The 21,811-nt window shown below is 38.0% G+C and overlaps 1 long non-coding RNA gene across 1 annotated transcript; it reads left to right on the top strand.

Annotated features, from left to right (window-relative positions):
• The first annotated feature begins 594 nt into the window (after positions 1–594).
• Positions 595–16,107, top strand: LOC122178373. The gene is made up of 3 exons (XR_006178300.1): positions 595–637; positions 15,555–15,611; positions 16,037–16,107. It is a non-coding gene; the product is annotated as an uncharacterized LOC122178373 (long non-coding RNA).
• The last annotated feature ends 5,704 nt before the right edge of the window (positions 16,108–21,811 follow it).

Here is a 21,811-nt window from a genome sequence, read left to right on the forward strand (position 1 = left end):
TAAGGTGGTCTTGGACTTTCTCCCTAAGTATTCAAATGCACTGATAAGATCCCCCTATCATGGAAGGAGACTAAAGCACTGCCCATTTCACTTGTGGAAGAGGAAGGCAGACATAATTATTTATATAAATAGACATAAGATTGTAATTTGAACAATGATTACAATGACTTAACAAGATCCAAAATGGCTACATAGCCTTGACTGTTCACTACACAGAGAGGAGGGGGAGCATAATGAATCTAAAGTAAAATCTTAGCAAATTTGTTATAGCTTAAAAAAAAACAATCTACCACTTACTTACCAAGGATCTGTTGGCAAGGCATCACCATGTCCTGGGTGAATCTCTACACATATGTTAACTAACATTAAGAGGTACCCCTATTCAAGAGAAGATTCTGGTATGCATCCAGATGCTTACAAGAACTCTCAAAGGGGTTCTTAGGTTACTTGCTAGTGTATGGGAACTGCTGAGTCACAGCCTGAACCTCTGATTGATCACCTGAGGTGAGCAATGAGTCAGCCAGAGGAGCACAGGTGAAAGCTCCTAGACTTATTTAAGATCTGGCTACCAGCGGGGAAGGATCTCTCTTCTGGAGATTGCTTCTGCTGGTGTTTTGTGAGTGAGCCCAGGATAGAGGTAAGCCTTCTATTTGTTCTCTTTTTGTTATTATAGTCTGCTTTGTGAAACTCTCGTTTATTTCATAATTATAACATCTTAATATTCATTCATTATGCACTATTTATGAGAATTTAGAATTGATTCTGTTGAACCAGGTATCTGATCACCAGTGATGAAACCTTGATTGTTGTTAGTCTGAAGGATGAGGTCTTTTGTATCTCACTGTATGCACTAGGCCTTGGACATAACAACTAGGCTGAGAGGTGGGGGCATGTTTTACAGATTTTTCTCTGTTAGGTTGATAGCCACTGTTCTTTCCAGATAGCACCATGGGCATGCACAATGCCAAATGCAAATTTTGACTCTGTCCAATACTGACTATTTTCATTTTTGCTAAACCCAAAGCTCTTAATAAGGCTGTAAGTTCTGCTTTCTGTACTAAGGTGGCAGGTGCCAGAGTTCCACCCTCTATTATTTTATTTCTGGTTGCTACAGCATACCTGGCCTTTTTAACACCATCTTGCGTAAAACTGCTACCATTCATATGCATTTCCATATCTAGATATCAGAGGGGAAAGCCTTTCAAATCAACTCTGCTAGAATATACTTGTTCAATTGTTTGAAGACAGTTGCTTTCAATTTCTCTTTCTGCTGTTGAGACATTTAAAAACGGAGCCAGATTCAGTATGTTAGTTACTTTTAATTCCACATCCTTTTCTTTCACTAGGATAGCTTGATACTTCATGATCCTGCTTGGAGATAACCAATAACTTTCCTGCAGCAACCATATGAGGGACATACACAGATATTTTATTTCCCAAAGTCAATTTCCTGGCTTTCTGTACAAGCAAGCTTGTAGCATCTACAAATTTTAAACAGAGGATTTCCAGCTTCAAGAACTTCTGCATTACAGAGTTTTCTTTCAAAGAAAATGTGTATTTTTTTTGTCTGACTGATTTTACTTTCAGCTTCTGCTGGATAGTTACCGTTAATTGCTTTGATCGTCCAGGTGTCTCTATGATACCTTGATCCACAATGTCATGGCATATTTTACTTCCCTTGCAGCTGTCTGGTCACAAGGGAACAGCTTCTGTAACATAAGAATTTGAGCCTCCACAGTTTCATTTTCTATAATATGCTCTTAGATTTCTATTTCACCAAATTTGACTGGGGTCTGCAGTTTGTTTAAGATATCTCTCTCCATTAATGGCATCGGGCAATCAGGCATATATAGAAATTGATGTATATGCATTCTTTTCCAAAATTAAAACTGTAATGGTTGGAAGAATGGCTGCACTCTAGCTTTTGCTTGGCTCCAACTACTGATTATGTTTGGTTGCTTGTCCCTTGCATGTATTTATAACTGAATATGATTCATGTTTATCTATAAGAAATTTTACATATTCATTCCCCACTCCCCATCAGTTCTCACTCAGAGTTATCAAGTTTAACTCCCAGGTGAGAGCAGACTCAGGACCCTGGGAGTCCTGCCCTCCCAGTACCTGCTCTGAGCATTCTCTATTCCAGCATCCATATTTCAAATGCTTTGCACACTGAAGATCTGGTTTCTCGACCCCAGGTCCAGGGCATCTTCCTTTTTTCTTTTACCTTTTCACCCTCCTGTCCATTTCCTTCTCTACCTCCCTTGGCCTGTGCCTTACCCAAACCTTTTTCTCATTCCAACCTTTTATTATTACAAACTGGCTCAGCTCTCTTAGATCAGCCAGGCACCTGATCTTCCATTTCAGTTTGTTTTATCTTACCCTTACCCTGCTCTTCCCTCCACCAAGGCTTTGCTGGGGGAGATTTATACCTTAAATCTGTAGTTTTCACAGCTCCTTTTCACTTCCTACAATTTGTGCCCCCCCCCCCCCCCCCCCCAATTTTGTTGGTCCCATACTGTGTTCTAATGGATAGAGTGATCCACTCGTATCAGTTCCAGTGCAACAATTGAGGATATGGCATACAGTGAAGCATTGTGTATTGTTAAGACAAAAGCTGTAGCTTTATTATCAGAAGTGTTATAAGTAAAATTAACCAACTGCCACCAGGATTGGAATTCTATTTCAAATTTATTTGCATTATTCCAAGTTACCTTTTGAATCTCAGTGGTTAAGGTGTCTCCTTTGCCTTCTCTTGTAATTGCTGCTACTGTAGATTAAATCCATGTTTGAGTTTAGATATGTCTAAAAGAAGAATTGTCTTGAGCTATAGCAAGTGTATCTACAATCAATTGGTTATCCTTTGTAGTAATTTTTTCCTACTTTGGTAGTATACTGGATAAGAGCCATTGATTAGCTCCCAGTCCTGATAGGAAAGACTGCATTGAATGTTGTAATATATGTAAGTCACTTGTCCAATTTTTGAGAGAGTGTTTTTTTCACTCTTGACATCAGTGGGGTTACTGAGAAAAGTCAATATGGGCAAAGCAGTTGTTATTCTGTGTCTATGCTATTTTGAATTTAAATGACAGACCTACATCATGGTGAATCCAGACTACAAAAACAATCTGTACTAAAACAAAATGATATAAAAAGTCCAATCTTTCAGTGGCACAATTTTTCTTTCTGTTTATTTTTGATTTGACCTCAATCACATAGATTTGATTTGTTTTCTCATGGGTGGACTCACTGACCATTTGACTTCCTACCTTTGTTTCTTGTCCTGCAATTTCCAGGAGTTGAGGGAGCTGATTAGTACTATCCCAGCTCCATTTGTTTTCTAAGTAGATTTCAGTTTTGTGAATGAGAGGGTCAAGTCTTTGCTCTGTGCAGTAAAGTGCTTCCTTGCCTGTGTGACCTGAAGGCTGATGTAACCATTCTTCAAACTGATACCACTCAGGACCTACAGTGATTTTTCTGATTTTAGTTAATTCATCTTTCCTTTCATTCAATCTTGTGGCAGGATGATTATCTTTAAGATGGGCTTTTACCCATCCCATCTTAAAAAGGTATTTTCATGACTGTGTCTAGTAGTAATTGTCAATCTTTTTTTCTTCAAGTGGGGATCTATTTTCTTCCCAATTCAGGATTTCTCATTAGCAGAACCACTGTGTGGTATAAGCCCGCACAGTGTAAGAATCTACATATATGACACTTGCTCCATTTTGTGTTGCTGGGACAACTGTTCTTATTTCTTTTATTTATGCACTGTTTTCACCTTCTTTTATAACTTGTTTGTTAGTGGTAAAATCCAATGCAACAGCTTTATATTGCCATTTACCACTCACTCTTTTGAATGAGGTGTAAACAAAATGTTTTCTGTTGACGTACCTACAAAAGGGAACGGTGTATTCAGAATTGGTAAAGCTTAAACAGTAGTTGTAATTCTAAAGGATCTCTGTTTATAGGCATCTCCGATTTGGAAACTTTAGTATGGCTTTCCACCAATTTAATATTTTCTGCAACTCCTGTTAGGTAAACATACTGTTTCTAGGTGTGTTTTTGCAAAATTCCTTTTGGGGAAGCTGTCCCCTAGAGGACTTCCAGTAAGTTATATGGCCATCTGCTTTGTACAGGCTGCCCTGATGTATTTTCTCAACTTGATTAACTGTTCAGGCAAGAGATAAGCATCCCTTTTCCTCATTCAGAATATCTTTGGTCTATTTCTTCAAGTGTGGGTGAACAAAGCAGTAAAGTCTTTCTTGGCCCATCAAGGCCAATTTGAAATAGGTTACAGCAACTAGTACTTTCAGCAAAAACCCATTCAGCTATAGTGGGCTCAAAGGAGATATATTAGCCCTAGTTTTTAACTCTTCAGTTAGAGTTTTGACTGTCTCTCTGTGCTCTGATTTCCACTCCCACGGCTTGCCTTTCCATAGGAATGAGTACAATGGATGAGAAATGATAGGAAACTCAGGTACATTCTTTCTCTACTATCTCAAGGTTCTCATTAACTGTTGTAACTCCTTCCTTGATTTAGGAATTTGTAGCTCTTCAGTTATCCTTAGAAGGTCCGGACGGATAATGACACTGTCTGATACCCACAAAATACCCTCAAATTTTACTTCTCTACTTAGTCCCTGACAGTTTCCAGATGGAATCTTAATTTCTTCTTCATTTAGTGGTTGCTGTAGTGCTGCTGCCACTTGCCTGACGTTCTCAGAGGAAGTCGCTCTGATGCAAATACCGTATATATTGATATGGTTTCACATCCCGAGAAAGTGAAATTGTCTCTAGAAGTTCAGGAAGTGCAGTGTGAGCTATTGTGGAAGTATGTTTAGATCCCTGTTTGGAGTCTGTTAAAGGTAAACATTGTATCCCTTCCCAAGTGAAAGAAAACTTTTCTGTACCCTCTTCTTGCAAGGGAACCATAAATAGTGTATCTTTTACATCAAAGGCTGCCATCTATGGGTGTGCGTCTGCTTACAAAGTAGCTTTTAAGTCGCCAGTGTTTGGGACAGCAACTGCCAGCAGTGATGTATTGGCATTCAGGCGCTGATAATCGATTGTTAATCACCACCTCCTGTCTGGTTTCTGAGCTTGCCAGAGAGGTGAGTTATACGGGGAGTGGGTTTTCAATATAATTTGTTTTTTTTTTCCCTCCAAATCTGCTATGAATTAAGGAATCCCATGTCGTGCTGCGGTAGAAATGGGGTACTGCAGTACACTGGGGATCTTTGAATTCAGGGAGTGCAGGCGTTGAATGAAGTACACACACTGTGACCTCCCTATTTCTGTGGTGTCTGGGATTGATATTTGAGCCAAAAGACTACATGCTGCCATTCAGCAGGCACCAAATCCTAAAATATTTTCATGATGCTCTGTAATTGCAAAGCGAGTAGATGACAGACGTTTCTCACTGGGGAGCCACAAGTTGGTTTGTCAAACAGAACTCGCTCTATTCACACTGGTTAATCTTAACTCTTTGCTGTCCAGGCCACACTCATCTTCTCAGTATCTTGCTGATAGTACTGAAAAGTGAGCTCCTGTATCTATTAGAAATTTCATCAATTGCCTTTGAGGACTGACTGGAATCAGAATATATGGACCATCATAGCTTATCCATTGATAAACCTCCACTTGTCTGACAGGCAGACCTAGCACTTCTCCAACAGGCAGACCCAATTATCTGCCAGCCATTACTTGTGTTTGTTTGTTTTCTTCATGTTCTTCTTTAAGAGAGATGAAGAAATTATCTCCTTTTCTCTGAACCAGTGTTGAAGGAGATGATATACATTTCTTTCTCTCACTACTGTCTCCTTTCTGGAATGCTTCAATCAGATTCAAGGTAATGCTAGTAGGCTGAGCATGCACTGCAGCTCTGGGAATGCCTAGAGCTTATGCCCTTTTCCGTAAAGTAGTTCTCAATTCTTGAGATCCTGTTTGCACATTTTTAAAATAAATTTCCTTTTGATTGAGCCTCTGTTCCCTGTTTCATGGGTCTCACTTACAATCTCTGCCCCGTGGTATAAAACTCTTTTTTTTTTTTTTTTTTTGTCTGTTAATGCATCATCCAGGCCCACTTCACAACTGCAATTAGCAAATGCCATGCTTTAATTCTTCTCATGCAGGGAGTTGTTTAAGGGTATTCTGTGCATCTTTATCATGTATAGAATTATGTTCTATGTCTTTTTTGATCGCATCCTGTTTTGCAGCTAGGGGTGTAAGGATAGCCAGGGCTGCTCTAATTAGTGGTTTAAGCATTGTGAAATCTACTAGAGCAGATAATGGAACGTTATGAGCCAGCTACTTGCAAGAAGAACTCTCAAAGGGATTTTTAGGCTGCTTGCTATTTATGGGGTAAGATGACTCACAATTATACAATTTAGAATTGATTCTGTTGGGCCAGTTGTCTGTTATAAGATGTCTGTGTACCTGCGGTGAAACACTGATTGCTATTTGTTCCAAGGACAAGATCTCTTGCACTTCATTGTATGCACAAGGCCTTGGATATAACAACCAGGTTAGGTGGGGGGCTAGGAGTGCAGTGTCATACCCCTCAACCTCTATTCCAGGCTGGACTCTCTCAGCTTCTTCTACTGTGACAGGTGCTCTTCATCTCTGTGACCCTGCTCTGAATTCTCCCCAGTAGCTCCATCTCTACTTTGTACTAGGAACCAGGGCTGGACACCCACTCCATTTGTTTCACAAACACTGAATGGGTGGGAAGGAACTCCTCCTTCATCATCAGTTGAAGGGAAAGAAAGAATGTGGAGAATGATGGTTTAAAAAAGTAATAACTAAATAAGGAGGGGAAAAAGAAGTATTTATGTTTTACAGCATCAGATAAGTTACAAATCTGAAGAAAGACCACAGTTTGTGTGAATCCAGTTATTTCAGAACTGAATAAAACTGTTTGGCATTCCTCAATCCTTACTGACTGTTGAAATAAGAGCAAGGAGCGTCATCCAAAATCTGGGAAAAAAACTCTCTAATTCCAATGTGGTGTTAGAAAGTGGCATTCTTTTATTCCTCACTATATGTACCAGGCAACTTGACAAGCAAGTGCTCTCTTTCAGAGTTCAGGTTCTACATTTAAACAGTTAAGATATACGTATGCAGTATGTTGGCATACATATTCACTCTTTTCAAGGACTCATTAATATATGCTAATGTCTCTTTGGGCATTCTCAGTGGTAATCTAGCGTGGTCGAGTGCCCACCTACTTCTTCCTCATTTTCTACTTTCAGCTTAATCACTGAGACTTTTGGCTAACTTCCAGCTGCTTTTCCCCAATCTGGAAAATTTCTATTGCTTTTTAGGTCATAGTGAATAACTTTTAGAACAATATATGTGGAATCCAAGCAAGGTGTTCTTGTACTGACTGGGTGCAAAAGACAAAAGTGTTCTATTATGACTCCTGTGCTTCTTGCGAGGCAAAATAATTGAGGCAAAAGATTAAAAGTATTCTGTTATGTCCCCAGTGCAAAATTATTGAAGAAAAGTCTACTATTCACCCACTAAAGCTAAAATTGAAAGTTTTAGAAAGATCATTCATGCCAAATTAATATAAAGTAATGTATAATCCTTGTTGCTAATCAAACCAACCTATATCAGGAGAGGAGGTCATTTTGTGATTGATTTTATTCTATTACCTAGTCTGACATACCTGTTCTGTCTGAATCTATTTGGAAACTACAGGCAGTCAGCCTCACCTCTGTTCCTGGAAAGGAATAAAAAAACAACTTGTTCTGGATACCCTCTCCAAGCAGTTGGAAGAGAAGAAGATTATCAGAAGATTATCAGGAGTAGTTAACATTGACTCACTAAGAGGAAAGCATACTTGACCCACCCGGTAGCCTGCTATGTCATCACATATCCGAGTAGATGGGGAGAGTGGTAGATGTTGTGTACACTGACTTCATCAATTTGTGTGACACCATCTCCCACAATATCATTGTTATGAAACCAAGAAAGTGTGGGATTGATGAGTGGATGGTGAGGTGCACTGACAATTAGCTGACTGGCAAAGCTCAGAGGATTGTTATCAGTGGTGCAGAATCTGGTTGGAGGCCAGTAACTAGTGGTGCTCCTGAGGGGTTGGTGCTGGGTCCAGTCTTGTACAACATCTTCATCAACAACGTGGATGAAGGGGTAGAGCTCACCCTCAGCAAGTTTTCTGATGATACGAGGCTGGGAGGAGTGACTAACACACCAGAAGGCTGTGATGTTCCATTCAACAAGACCTGGTCAGGCTGGGTAGCTAGGCAGGGAGTAACCTGATGAAGTTTAAGAAGAGCAAGTGTAGAGTCTTGCACCTAGGGAGGTGTAACCACATAAATCAGTACAGTTTAAGGGATGTCCTCCTGCAGAGGAGCTCTGTGGAGAAGGACCTGGTTGCTTTGGTGGGTGACAGGTTGACTATGAGCCAGCAGGGTGCCCTTGTGGCCAAGAAAGACAATGGTATCTGGGTGTGCATTATAAAGAACATGGCCAGCAGGTTAAGGGAGGTGATCCTCCCCCTCTACTCTGCCCTGAAGAGGCCACATTTAGACTATTGTGTTCAGTTCTGGGCTCCCCAGTTCAAAAAAGACAGGAATCTTCTAGAAGGAGTCCAGCAGAGGTCTACAGAGGTGATGAGGGGCCTGGAGCATCTCTCATATGAAGAAATAGTCTGAGTCTGTACAGCCTGGGTAAAAGAAGACAGAGGAGATCTGATAGATGTTTATAAATATCTAAAGGGAGGTGGGAGGCAAATGAATGAGGCCAGGTTCTTAGTGGTGTGTAGAGACAGGACAAGGAGCAATTGTCTGAAACTTGAGCATAGGAAATTCTGTACTGACATGCAGAGGAACTTTACAGTGAGGGTGATGGAGCACTGGCACAGGCTGCCCAGAGAGGTTGTCAACTCTTCTATGGAGGTACTCAAGAGTCATCTGCCTACTTGTGAGACCTACTGTAGGGTACCTGCTTTGGCAGAGGGGTTGGACTCATTGATGTCTTGAGGTCCCTTCCAACTGCTGTGATACTGTGATTCTGTGATTTCTAATCTGTTAATCCTTGCAGTATTTTTGTATGGAAGGTACACGGTGTATCCTGAGACAATGTAATGATTCCAGGGCAATTATTGAAGGCATGCAGTAAACTGATTTCATTGGAAAGCACAGCTTACTAATCAGTTTCTTTAAAGAACATGTGGTAATCCCTGGAGGTTAACTTGCCTTCAGGCATACATACGTGACTTTGTGGAGAAACATTACTGTATTTTCAGTTTTGTTTTTGTTAATGTGACAGTAACTTCAAGTTTAATTGTAGACAGTATAATCCCTTTATGCAAGTAATTTCTTTATGTGAAAGTGAAACAATATTTTGACTTACCTAAATCATATTCTTATTTAAAATCAGTTATTTAAAATAATGTTTTGATTCTACAGCTGCACGAATAATGCTTTCACTAATGTAACTGGCAATATTGTACCTTTGTACTATCTGCTAGCTTTTATTTGATGGTGAAACATCTGCAGTTTTCATGCTACTTCAAAGCTTAGGATCCACTAGCTTCCAAGCCACTCACTTGAGCCATTCAAGCAGAATTTTTTTTTATGTTGTGTTATTGGACTAGCAGAGTTCTGGATTTTTGTAAGTGGGGAAACTATGTACACTTTATTGTTGCTAAGACTATTTTGATGACTCAAAAACATGTAAATGCTGTTCATCTTGCAAATTGGTATTGGAGGAGGACTCTCTATGTGTGACATTCCTAATTACTTACTGCAGTTCAACACTCTCTATCTGGCCTACTTGCAGTCTGCCCATCTATTAGCTACCGCAGTAATTTTTTATGCTTCATACTATGGAAATCTAAAAAATCTTTGGTGTATGTGGCTGATCTGCACACAGCTGGTGTAACAGAAGATTATGTTGCCCATACTCTAAACAGAATGATTGATAGACAAGGTTTTCATCTAGCAAAGTGCAGTTTTGTTACATAATTACAAGAATTATGTGCAGCAGTAAATCTTTTCCCTGACTATAAATTAAAGGGTTGTTCTGACTGAGTTATGAAAGAAATTATAAACTAATTTGTGGAAAGAGCATCTGTTGTATGCAGGCAACAACAACATCGACACAAAAAAAGCACTAAAGCTCTTAGAAGAAAGAATTTATTTCTCTCTTTGCAGCTTTTTATAAGACAAAAGAGGAAAAAACCACAATATTACAGTCAGTAGTTCTTGTACAACACATGTTTATGTACACAGTTTTATTTACTAAAAAAAAAAGTGTTTCTTGTTTTTTTTTTTAATATATCCAGGAATGTCAGAAAGACAGACACATTAAATAAAACACAACGGTTGGGAAATTATTTCTGCATCTGTCCCATGGCTTGTTGAATATGTGAGAACTTTATCATCAGTGTTGCAGATAGTGAGGTTCCTCAACAGCTACCCTGCCAAAGACTGGAACCTAAGTTCTGGGAATATGCCACTTCTGCTCTATGCAGACTGATTTTTTTTTTTTTTTTTTTTCTTGAAGTAAACAGTAAGCCAATACTTTACAGAGAAGAAAATACTTTCTCATCTGTATTAGGTGACATTTACTTATTTTTGACAGGGATGAATACAACAATGATGTAGTTCCCTTACTACTTATTCACATTTAAAAATAAAATAAACAAGCTTTTTGCACATTTTGCGTTGTCAACTGTCTACCTTGGATTTCTTGATAATTCATTAAGAATGCATAGAAATTTTTCCAGAAATAGCACTTTTACTTGTCTTAGATGGCTCTTGCTGAAGGTAATATCGTGGGACCATGGAGAAATTGAATGTGTGATGTCCTAGTGTGACAAACTAGTGAAACAGTTATAGTATGAAGGCAGGTTATCTGTAAGAGTTTCTACTTCTTCAGTGAAGAAATCAAGGATACTGTAGGTCAAATATTTTAGTTACAAATCCTGGTTAATCTAAAGCTGGATGGGATCTGTTGCAACTGCATGCTACACAGATATTTGCAATGGAAATGTGCCCTTAGAGATGGCACAGAAAACCATCATCAGCATTGAGAGAATACAATAAAGAGGAATACTTAAACGTGGCCAAAGTGTTATGAACTCAAGTGATATTTAAAAAAATAAAATTGCTTCTGTGGCTGCAATGAAAATAGTCTACTTTACAAGACAGAAATAATTTGTTTTTGGACCTGTGAAAATATGACTGGAGATGCAGAGTGAAGGGAATATAACTTATACAAGGTGAAATATGAAAGTGCAGGTGGAATAAGAGAGGTAGTCCTTGCTACGTTCTATGTAAGTAAGGAAGCTAGCACTCTGAGATCCTGGCTTTCAGCTGGCATGTAATCTGGTCTATTTTTTTGAACATGATTTTGCTTCTTGCAGATATTTAGAATCGTAGAATCATTTGAATTGGAAAGTACATCTAAAAGCCATCTTGTCCAACTGCCCTAAAATGAATAAGGGCACCTACAGCTAGGCCAGGCTGCTCATAGCCCTGTCATCCTCACTTTGAATGTCTCCAAAGGATGGGGCATCTACTACCTCTCTAAGCAACTTGTTCCAGTGCCTCACCAAAGTACAGACAGAAGTACAAAACTTCTTCCTCGTATCCAATATAAATTTCCCCTCTTTTAGTTTGAAACCATCGTCCTATCACAACACAAGCTTTGAAACAGTCTGTCCCCTTCTTTCCCATAGCCCCCTTACAGATATTGAAGGGCAGCTCTCAGGTCTCCCTGAAGCCTTCTCTTCCCCAGGCTGAAAATCCCCAGCTGTCTCAGTCTGTCCTTGCAGAGGAGGAGTTCCATCCCTTGAATCATTTCTCTTGCCCTCTTCTGGATGTGCTCCAACAGGTCCATGTCTCTCCTGTACTGGGACTCCACATTTGGAAGCAGCACTCCAGGTGAGGTCTTACCAGCGCAGAATAGAGGGGCAGGATCACCTCCCTCGACCTGCTGGTCATGCTTCTATTGATGCAGCCAAGGATACGGTTGGCTTTCTGGGCTGTGAGGACACATTGCTGACTAGCGTCCTGCGTCCTATCTACTGATATTCCCAAGCCCTTTTAGGCAGGGCTGTGCTGTATTGTTTCCTCCCCCAGCTTATGTTGACAGGCAGAGTTGCCACAATCCAAGTGTAAGACCTTGAATTTCACTTTGTTGAACCTCATAAGATTCTCTTGGGCCACAGCTTGAGACTTTCTAGGTCTCTCTGGTTGGCATCTTGTCCCTCAGGTATGTCTTGTCTTTCTGTTTACATCTACTGTGCTGTGCTCATTGTTAATTAAAGAAGTAAATGCCTTTTTGGTGCCAAGTTTCTGAGTATGATTAGTTGTTATTACTAGCAGTAAATGAACTGAAATATAACTGCAAAGTGCAGGTTTTGTAGAAATAGGATGAGCAGCTCTTATAAGTAATATCATCCTCACCGTTGTCAGGATTAGAAATTAAGAAATATCCCCAAGAGAAAATGGAGAGCTTGTATTCTGGCATCTTTTTTTCATCTCCACCAGTCTCATCTGATTAAGTAGATAACATTTCTCCAGGTAGAACTATAAAAAAAAAAAAAAAAAAGACAAAATCTCAGTGTTACATAGCATCATTTCTTACTTCGTTTTTTTCCTCCAATCAACAGGAATCTTCTGATTTTTATTTTATTTTTATTTTTTTCCATTAGGAGCTTACTGGTTCTCAAGGTTACTCTTCTTATAATTTATGTGAAGAGGTTTAGATAAGTGCAGTCAACTTCAATGAGCTCTGCACGTTTAAAGGGATCGTTTACAGAATAACACTTCGGAAGCAAGTAAAATTGCTGCCTACTTGTAGTAGAAATGTTTTGAGTGCCTAGTTCAGGGATACAGAAAATAACTCCTTTTTCACTGTAATGCATTTCACAGTACTATTTTACCCCACATTCTATGATATAAGCTTCTATTCAAAAAGGAAGGAGGGAAGTCTACTGTGCTGTTCTCTCATCATTTTTCTTCCTATTTAGTTGTGTGTAAAAGCTGTTGGATCTGAGGTATAAGAAACGCAGTGTCACAATAATGTTGACGGTCTTTTTTCATAGACATTTTCCAGAAGGTTTGCTTTGAAATTGTATTCCATCTGCACTGGCAAGCAGATTGGTAGGGGATTAGCCAGCCTGCATATTGTTAGCTGCATAGGAAGAGCTGCTCTTGAGCAGGTGGCACTGGTGGTACTAGGTAATATCACTTCTCCAAATCATCAGTATGTAGGATCAGAAGAAAAAGTTAAGTGCTCCTCACTGCAGGAGTAAAAACTCTCTTAGCCTTAACTTTTTTTTTCTTTTTTCTTTTCTGGTTAGGTAGAAGAGAGGGTATTAACTGAACAATAATGTGGAAGGAAGAATATTCCCACAGAATTTCACATAAGAGTCATTGATAAGTCTGTACTTTTAAGGGATGGATGTAATGTGGCAAAGGAAGACTGAAGACCTTTTTTCACAGATGCTTTTTTGTGCTAAGTATTGTGTGAAGGTGGGAGAGGCTGCACTCCTGGTTGTCCATGTTGTCTCAGCACAGCTGACTGCGGCCGAGTGGGCTGTAGGGCATTGGATGCCTTGTATGTGGACAGGAGGCTGCCCTGGATATCTGGATATGCCCTGGATAAAAAGCTCTTGCTTTTTAACTTGTGGTGAATGCTGATAGAGGTTCTTGTCACTTTCCAGTAATCCAAACAGCAGCTGCATGCTTGATCTTTTGAGTGTAAAAGTTTTTTTTCCTCTTTCTCAAGTAAGTTATGTCAGCAGAATTTAATGAACGTTGGTTTGCAAGAGGCTGTTAAAGTTGCTGCAGGTTACGTGTCAGAGAGAAAACAAAATAGCCTAATATACAGGAGAAAGTCTAATTGCACTACTGCAAATAACAGAGAAATGCACTTTGTTTTACTGAGGCAGATTACATTTGCTGATTGGCATTTGTTAGTATAGCTGTACCACAGGTCCCATCAGGAGACTAAATTTTTGACAAGGTTATATAATATTTATAATGCTTCTAAATAATAGATAAAGTAACTATATAACAAATTTGTAAGGTTTACAAGCACTGGAAATTTGTCCATCAATCTGTTTTTGTGATCATATTGTCCAGGTGTTTAACTTGTAATTTGGCATGATGGCTTGTTAATGTTGAATTTCCAGTTGGACACAGGGAAATATAGGAATCTTCTGTGGTTAAATCTACATTACTGTGTTAAACTGTCATCTCAAGGGCTTCTTTTCTAGATCATGATGGAGCTGCAGAAGCCATATAGTTATGTTATTATTCAGAGTTCTATTGGACACTGGAATATCTTGAGCTAAGGAAAACAGAATAAGAAGTAAAAATTCTGACAGTTTTAATGATCATAAATCCTCAGTTCCTATGAATAATCCAGAATAATATACACCAATTACACAGTGAGCTAAGCATTAATCCTGTAGAATTTATCAGGAAAAGCATTCTTTTACTAATATAGTGTCCAAATGACTCTATAGCCTGCAGGGGAAAGACAAAAAGAAGAAAATCTGGTGTCTAGGTCTGATACCTTTCTATGATATGTTTTTGTTTTTATTCCTGCACTGTATTTTCACATGTGAGATTCTAGAGAAATGACAGTAAATATTAATATTGCAATAAAATGCTTTAATTGGTATGCCTACCATTACTTCCTATTGGATTGCTGCAAAGACTGAAGATCTAAATGCTGCAATGTTCTTTATTGAAGAACTATCAGGAACTGTTAGGAAACTGTTATACTGAAGCAAGTTTTACCAGTGTACTTTTTGTTTAAAGGAATTTACAGAGTTGAAGTGAGTTAGAATGAATTCAACTTGCACAAATTCAGGGTATAGCCTTTTAGTGTTAGCAATATGAAGTAATAGGTTTACACTCTGAATTAGAAGAGGTTCAAGAAGAAAAGGTACCGTAATTATGGGCCTCTACTGGTGGTTTTTAAACCTATGTTTTAAAAGAATCTATATTAAGAAACAATTATACTTGATAGTGGAAGCAGCACAGCAACCAAGTCAGTTGTATGAGTCAATAGTCAGCAATACATGAGGAGGAAGAGGGGTCAATATGTTACTCATCTCTCCTCTCCAGCATCTGAGTAAGTCCACCCGCTGCCTCCAAGTCCTGATGAGCTCCCTGGGCAGCAGGGCTAGGAAATGGAATTGCAAGAAGAGGTGAACTGTGACTGGGTCATGCAAATCAAGGGTAGCAGGGGCTTTGCACAGCGCTCCTTTATTACTGCAGCTGTATTTTTAATTAATGGCCCATTTTTTCCTCATTATTGGTAAACAGATTTTACAGACCTTTTGCATTTTAGACAGGAACATCTGCAGCCTGAAGAACCTGTTGCATTTTAAAATGTTAGCAATGTGAGAAATGTGTATTGTCAGGGCAGCAAATAAAAGAGGTATAATTGCTGGATTATTTTTCCTTGCCATTTTTGATCAAAATGAAGTACTTGGGAAAACCTTGGCATTTCTTTTCATGACTGTATCTGTAAAATATGAAGTTTTTTTTTTTTTTTTACAGCCAGTGGTTTGGTTCGGTAGTGGAAGAGCTGAAACGGGAAAACATTTGACTTATAAGGTGAAAAATACTTCTGAAATATTCAGAATGAAGAAAAGAAGTTGAACTTATTCTGTGGGACTACTGTTCTTTAAACAGGTCTAGCTTTGTTTGCTTTGTTGCCTCTGAGATGGTTCTCTAGGAGCCAGCCAAAATTGAAGTCATCCCTTCTCTTGTAAGCTCCTAGGATTTATTTTAAGTGAACATAGTAAAAGAGCTTTGGCATTTTACAGTATACCTCCATGTTGAAGGAAAAAGTCTGTGATCCGTAGCTGACCCAAGTTTCTTTTCCTTGTTGCTGTTTGCACAGAATTAAACAAAAGTTCCAAAAGAAGTTGAAACTTTCCATGTTTTTCTCTCAAATTATTTCAATGAAATCTTTACAGAATTGTGTTTATTTTGAAAGTCTTTCTTTTTCTTTCATTTGAAACCACATTTCCATCCAGAAAAGTTTATTGGAATTGCTGTGGCTGGCTGGCTTGTGGAAATGTTTATGCCTGTGAAAAGAAGTCCAGTTGGGATAGATACTCACCGAGGACGTCGATATTCAAGTACATTCTTGACTACCTGATATGATTCCTACCTAGTACAAAGGGTGTGACACCTCATCTGATTCATGGCCTTGCTAAGAAGCTATCCATACTTTTAGCAAACCTGAGTTTGCAGAGAAAAGTCTGAGATACTGTCCTGAATTTGGCAGTTACCATACGGTATAAATTTTTGGTATGTATTCCTTTGAAAATATGTAGAAGTTTTATTGCTAAAACCACTGGATCCCAGAAAATGAAAGTCCTGTTATCTTTAGTATTCCTTATGAGTTTCTGAATTTTAATGCCTCCTGCTTCAGAGTCTGCCTGCAGTTGCAATAGATTTGTAAATTTAAAACCAAGGTGACTGCATAAAATAAAGTGTTCAGGAATGGCATAGCTAAGAATGCAAACCATTCAAGATGTATGCATGGTTGAATGTTATGAAGAAAGGAAGTCAGCCTTAAACCTGCCGTCAGAAATTCACTAGGGAAAGCTGGTCTGCACCAAGGAAGAGTTTGCATTTTTGTCTGAGTTGTGTAAATGTTCTTCTGTTCACTGAAGACCACTGGTAGGAGGCAAACCTTGTTAAACACATTGATATGTATTTCTAATCTCCTTCCCAAATTCCAGTACAGTTGTGAGCGTTGTCTCCTTTTTGACTTAAGGTACAGAAACACAAAGCAGATTCATGCTGTGATTCTCAAATGTGCACACACACTGATGCTTCAGTAGCATTCTTGCTTAGATGGGGAAACAGGAAGGAAAAATAGAAGGAAAGAAAACTCTCATAGAGCAGAATTCTCTGAACTGGCCTGTGAAATGTGACTGGGTCATGTACCTTAGCACAGATGTCCGCAGGATACTTTCTAAAGGACAGCTTTTGAGCTGTCTTATCCTGTCTTATCCTTTTACTCTTTGCCTCCCTCGCTGGACCACTGATGTGTTAGTTTGGGCAGGGGATGGGAGGGAAGGAGTGGCAATTGTATGTGGCCTCTTGCTTGGTGTGTGAGCACCTGTATTCCCTTTCATAGAAGGCACTGAGATGACAAGCAGGCAGATGTGGCAGTCACTTCTGTCTGCATTGGATTTTTAGCAGTCTAGTAGGGATGAGCAACTGCTAAAATGTGTTTATCCCCTTCAGCCATCTTTGCCCCTCCACCATTTAAAACTGTTAATACTGATAGTACTTCATTGCAGATAAATAATAAATTTTGTTATTTTCGAACTTTTTTTAATATATCTTGGAATGTACAGATTAACCCTGGATTGCCAAGATGTTGCTTAGATGAAGTTGGTAATGTGGAGTTTATTTCAAATTTATACTAGATCTCACAGGCATAATTGGACAAATGTGTTATGAATTTAGTCTTTATGAAAGATATCTATCAATTTACAGTAAACTTGAATTTTAAAAAATCAAAAAAATTTGAATAAAAATCCTAGAACACTTGTTCACATAACCGTATTTCATCTTGTCCCTTAGTATAGTACTTCCACTCAGAAGCGGTTTGCTGCCTTTGTACACTGAGACAGAGTTTCTGTGATGGTTATGCTATTTGTTGTGGTTTGGATGTTGGTTTTTTTTGTGTGTGTGTGTATTTTGTTTTATTTTTTGGTGGGGAGTGTTGGTTTTTTGTTTGTTTTAATGTTATGTGTTAATTTTAGTACCTGATTCATTGGTATTTATTTACATGTTAAAATTCAAGAAGTTTCTTGAAAAGGTTAAGATTTTAATCCTGCAAATTCTTACTTACCTGGTAAATTTTTTATTAGGTGGGGCTACCCTTTCTAAAAAGGGAGCCACTTATCTGGGGTCTGTGCTTTCACCGAGCTTAAAATACTTCTGAGAATTATAGCGCTGAATCATTTTCTAATTTAGCAGAGAGGAAAACCTTCAAATGTCCCAGAAACAAACTGTCCAAGGATTCTGATGGTGATAAAATATAGAAGTGGCCGTGGTCTCTTGTGAGATGGCATCATGTTGAAGGACGAAGGGAGAATGGAAATTCTGCTGAAGCAGCAAGAGACAACTCTTTGGGGAAATGATAGGACGTTCTGATTAAACCAGCTGAAGAACAAATTTCTCTTGTTAGTCAGGTTTGGAGGAAGTGAAATTTTTTCATTGCATTGTTCTTCTCTCCTCCCTATAGTACCAGAAGTGAATAGTTTTTTTTTAAGGTGCTTTACAGATTTGTGTTCATAACCTAATTAAAACATCACCTGTATATTATCTAGTATTGTGTAGTACTAGTACTACACTAGTACTAGTTTGTGTTCACAAAGAATGATAGAATTTTTAGTCAGAAGTGGCATAATAAATTTTCTACATACAGCTATTCTTCATTATAAACTCTATTATCAGTACTTCTAATTCTCTGCATGAAAACTAATTTTATATTTAAAAAAAACTGCATTGCAATCTGGGATGACACTTGTATTAAAACTTATGTTTGTTTTGTTACAATGCTTGCAAGTCTCAGACAATAATGATGTCAGGCTGCTAGGCAGCTTTTACATGAAATGAGGAGATGGTTCTACCCCAAATGTGCAAGAGGTTCTATCCCACAAAACAGTGAAGTTATACAAGCACATGAGAAATGTATTAGTAAGTCAGTTTGGTGTTAATTTTTGAGTGAGATGGTGGGAAATCCTTTGGTAAATAAATATTATCTGTTAAAATCTAAGAATAATGTAGGAAAGCTGCTCAGCATTTAAAATTTTATACTGCATTTTGGTGTGAGAAAAGTCAAGGTGAAAGTGAGAACAAAAACACTGACAAGCAAAATAATTTTTTGTATCTAAGTTCTCAAGTCTCAAACATCTGAGTTTGACTTCTGAATTATTATTACTTAGTGACTGCTGTTTTTCAGCAGCCAGTTTATTAATAAGATTATATTTTATTTGACTTCAATTGTACTTCATGAAACAATTCAAATTGCTTTAGAAATATTTATTAAACTTTGAAGCCCCCAGCTATGCAACGTAGTTCTTGCTGCCCTTACTGCCATATCATAATCACTGAAATACATCAAATACTTGGAGTTTAGAAACTCGTACAGTAAAAATAAAAAATCCAAGTGTAACAAAAGACAAAATGATAAACAATAAGGTTTTAATGTGGCTCTTTCATCATGTGAGAAAATTGAATGTATTTAAGAGTAAATAAATGCTACAACAATATCCCATTTATTTCTCAAGTCCATCCAGATTAATATAGAAACTGTCACTTGAGTAAGAATGTTTTCAGAATATTAGGCACTCAGTTGGATGTTAGGCACTCATCAAATTCACCAGAAAAAAGTTAAATTTTTCCCTCCATTTTCTTTTGTTCCCCTCCCTCCTCTTTCGTAAGGGTTTAGCCTTATGGTTAAGGCAGTAGTAAAGGGCCTATTAATTTTGATATTTTTTTCCATTTCTACCAGAGATTGCAAGTGCAGTATTGAGTGAATTTATAATTTTATTTTTGTTTAGAAAATTTTTTATGTTATTTCACAGTTATGTAAACTGTCAATTTTACTTATGTGAATTATTTGCATTTTTCTTAAGTTCTCATTACTGTAAATATAGTGAAGACTATAATCTCAGTTCAATTTCTCTAGATCTTCTTAGGAAAAAGCCTTATTTCTTTCTGGTACAAAACATAGTATAGTCATAAATATGAAGTTGAAACTGAAGAAGTTTGAAAGAAGCTCTGATTTCCAAAGTAAAAAAGTTTACCTGATAATTCAGAGACAGAGTAAAGATTTTACATATCCTTGTTTCTAGAAAGGAGCCTAATACAAATAGCGGATCTATGGATCTCTTTCTGTTTCTGTTTGTTTAAGTATATTAAAAAATCTAGAAAGCATAATATAAATACTCCTAAATTCAGTTTGAGTCATTTTCTTTTCACTTTAGTTGCACGTTCAGTGTGATTTGAAGCATGAAATTTGTGCTGTAGCCTATCAATTTGCTCGGATAACTACCTATGAATATGTAAAAATACAAATATGTAAATAAACATGTGTCTCAATTTTAAGATTAACTTGTAAGAAAAATAACTCATTGCTAGAAGATCATATGGAGATCAGCAAATGTAATATCAACTGAGACCAAAAGAAATCTGTAAGGTTTGCGCTCCCTGTCTTCTACTGTGTATTGAGTATTTCATGTGGATTAGCCACATCAAACAAAAATAAATAAGTAAATCATCCAATTGATTCAGCATTATTTTGGAATTAACAGTTCTTGTATGGAATACAGCTGAGACTATCAGTGCAATGTTTTAATGCCCTGGAAAGACTGAAAAAACTGCTGTCTGAATGTTAATCTATGTCATGTTGAGAGAGAGGAATGCAAATAGTACTTCCTTGGTCCTTTTCCTACTACTTCCTCTCTTTCACTTGAGAAAGGGTACTGCGGTAGGTGTGTGGATTACAGCCCTTTCTGGAGGCCATTAAAAAGTAAGTTCTTTGACAACCTATCTCTCCTTTTGTTTAACTTAAAAGCATTGGTACATAATACAGCCAAACAGGTGATCTCCTCCTGTACTGTCCATGACCCTGAGATACTTTGATTGTTTGATGAATCTTTGATGCTGTTCTCAAGCCAACCTGACCAGACAAATGGAGAAGCCTCTAGTCGGCTATTTCTTGAACCAAATAAATGAGGTGTTACACTAAAGTCAGTATTTCTAACAAATTGAAACCATGTTTTTGGTGCCAGAATATTTGCAGCTAAAACTGTGAGTTTTAAATTTAATTCATACACACAGAAACACAACTTCCCTTTGTATCAGGATCTTGCACTAAGTGTATCATTCAAATAACGGGTATCTCTGTCATGATGGTGTCGCCCTCAAATCTATACCTCTTTCTTCTGGTCACAGTGATACCATCAAGGGAAACCTTGCTAGTAATGACCATGTGTACAAGGCTCTGGGATGGAGGTGAGGGAACAGGGTGTTCTCTTCATTTGTCCGGTGAGGGTAAAGGATTTAGAAGCGTACATGTATCGTGCATGAACACCTGGTTGTGCAACTGGAACATGCTGATCAGAGAGTCTGGGGAGATATCCTTGATATTGAAAGTGTGCCTGTAGGAGCAGCTGAGCAGACTGATTCAAATTTCCTGTTTTGAGAAAGGAATTGGGTCAGGTGATATTCAGAGCTCCTTTCCAAACTCAGCTATGAGCCTATGATTTTGTTAGTAGATTTTCTCCCGTGGAGGGCTGAAGGAGGCTTGCAGTAGTTATTAAGACTCAGCATCAGGATTTCTGATTCCTTTTCTGTGCATTTACCACTGAGTGACTTGCTGCTCTTTTTGTCACAGCTTATGCCTTAGATTATTAATCTGCAAATTGCTCTGTAAATAAAACTTACACAAAAGGATCTGTGATATTTAATCAATGTTTGTCAAATTCTTTCTTCTTTGGAAATAGGGAAACACACTCCTTTTACATTTTCTCTTAAACAATATATTCATTTATTACATGGTTCTGTGTAGTGTTTTTACATTTTTACTAATATGTGAATATAATGATAACCGATCTATTTACTAGACAGAAAATCTCAAATTGATTTGTGTACGAATTATTCAGCAAGATTTTCCTTAGTTTGCACTGCAAAAATTAGCATGGTGATAAACATGTGTGACTCATGGGCTCTTACATCATATATTCTGATATTAGGCTAATCAGAATTTTTCTGGTATG

The sequence above is a fragment of the Lagopus leucura genome, unplaced genomic scaffold (assembly GCF_019238085.1).
Source record: "Lagopus leucura isolate 7727_CA_CO unplaced genomic scaffold, USGS_WTPT01 Super-Scaffold_100001, whole genome shotgun sequence".
Taxonomy (NCBI): Eukaryota; Metazoa; Chordata; class Aves; order Galliformes; family Phasianidae; genus Lagopus; species Lagopus leucura.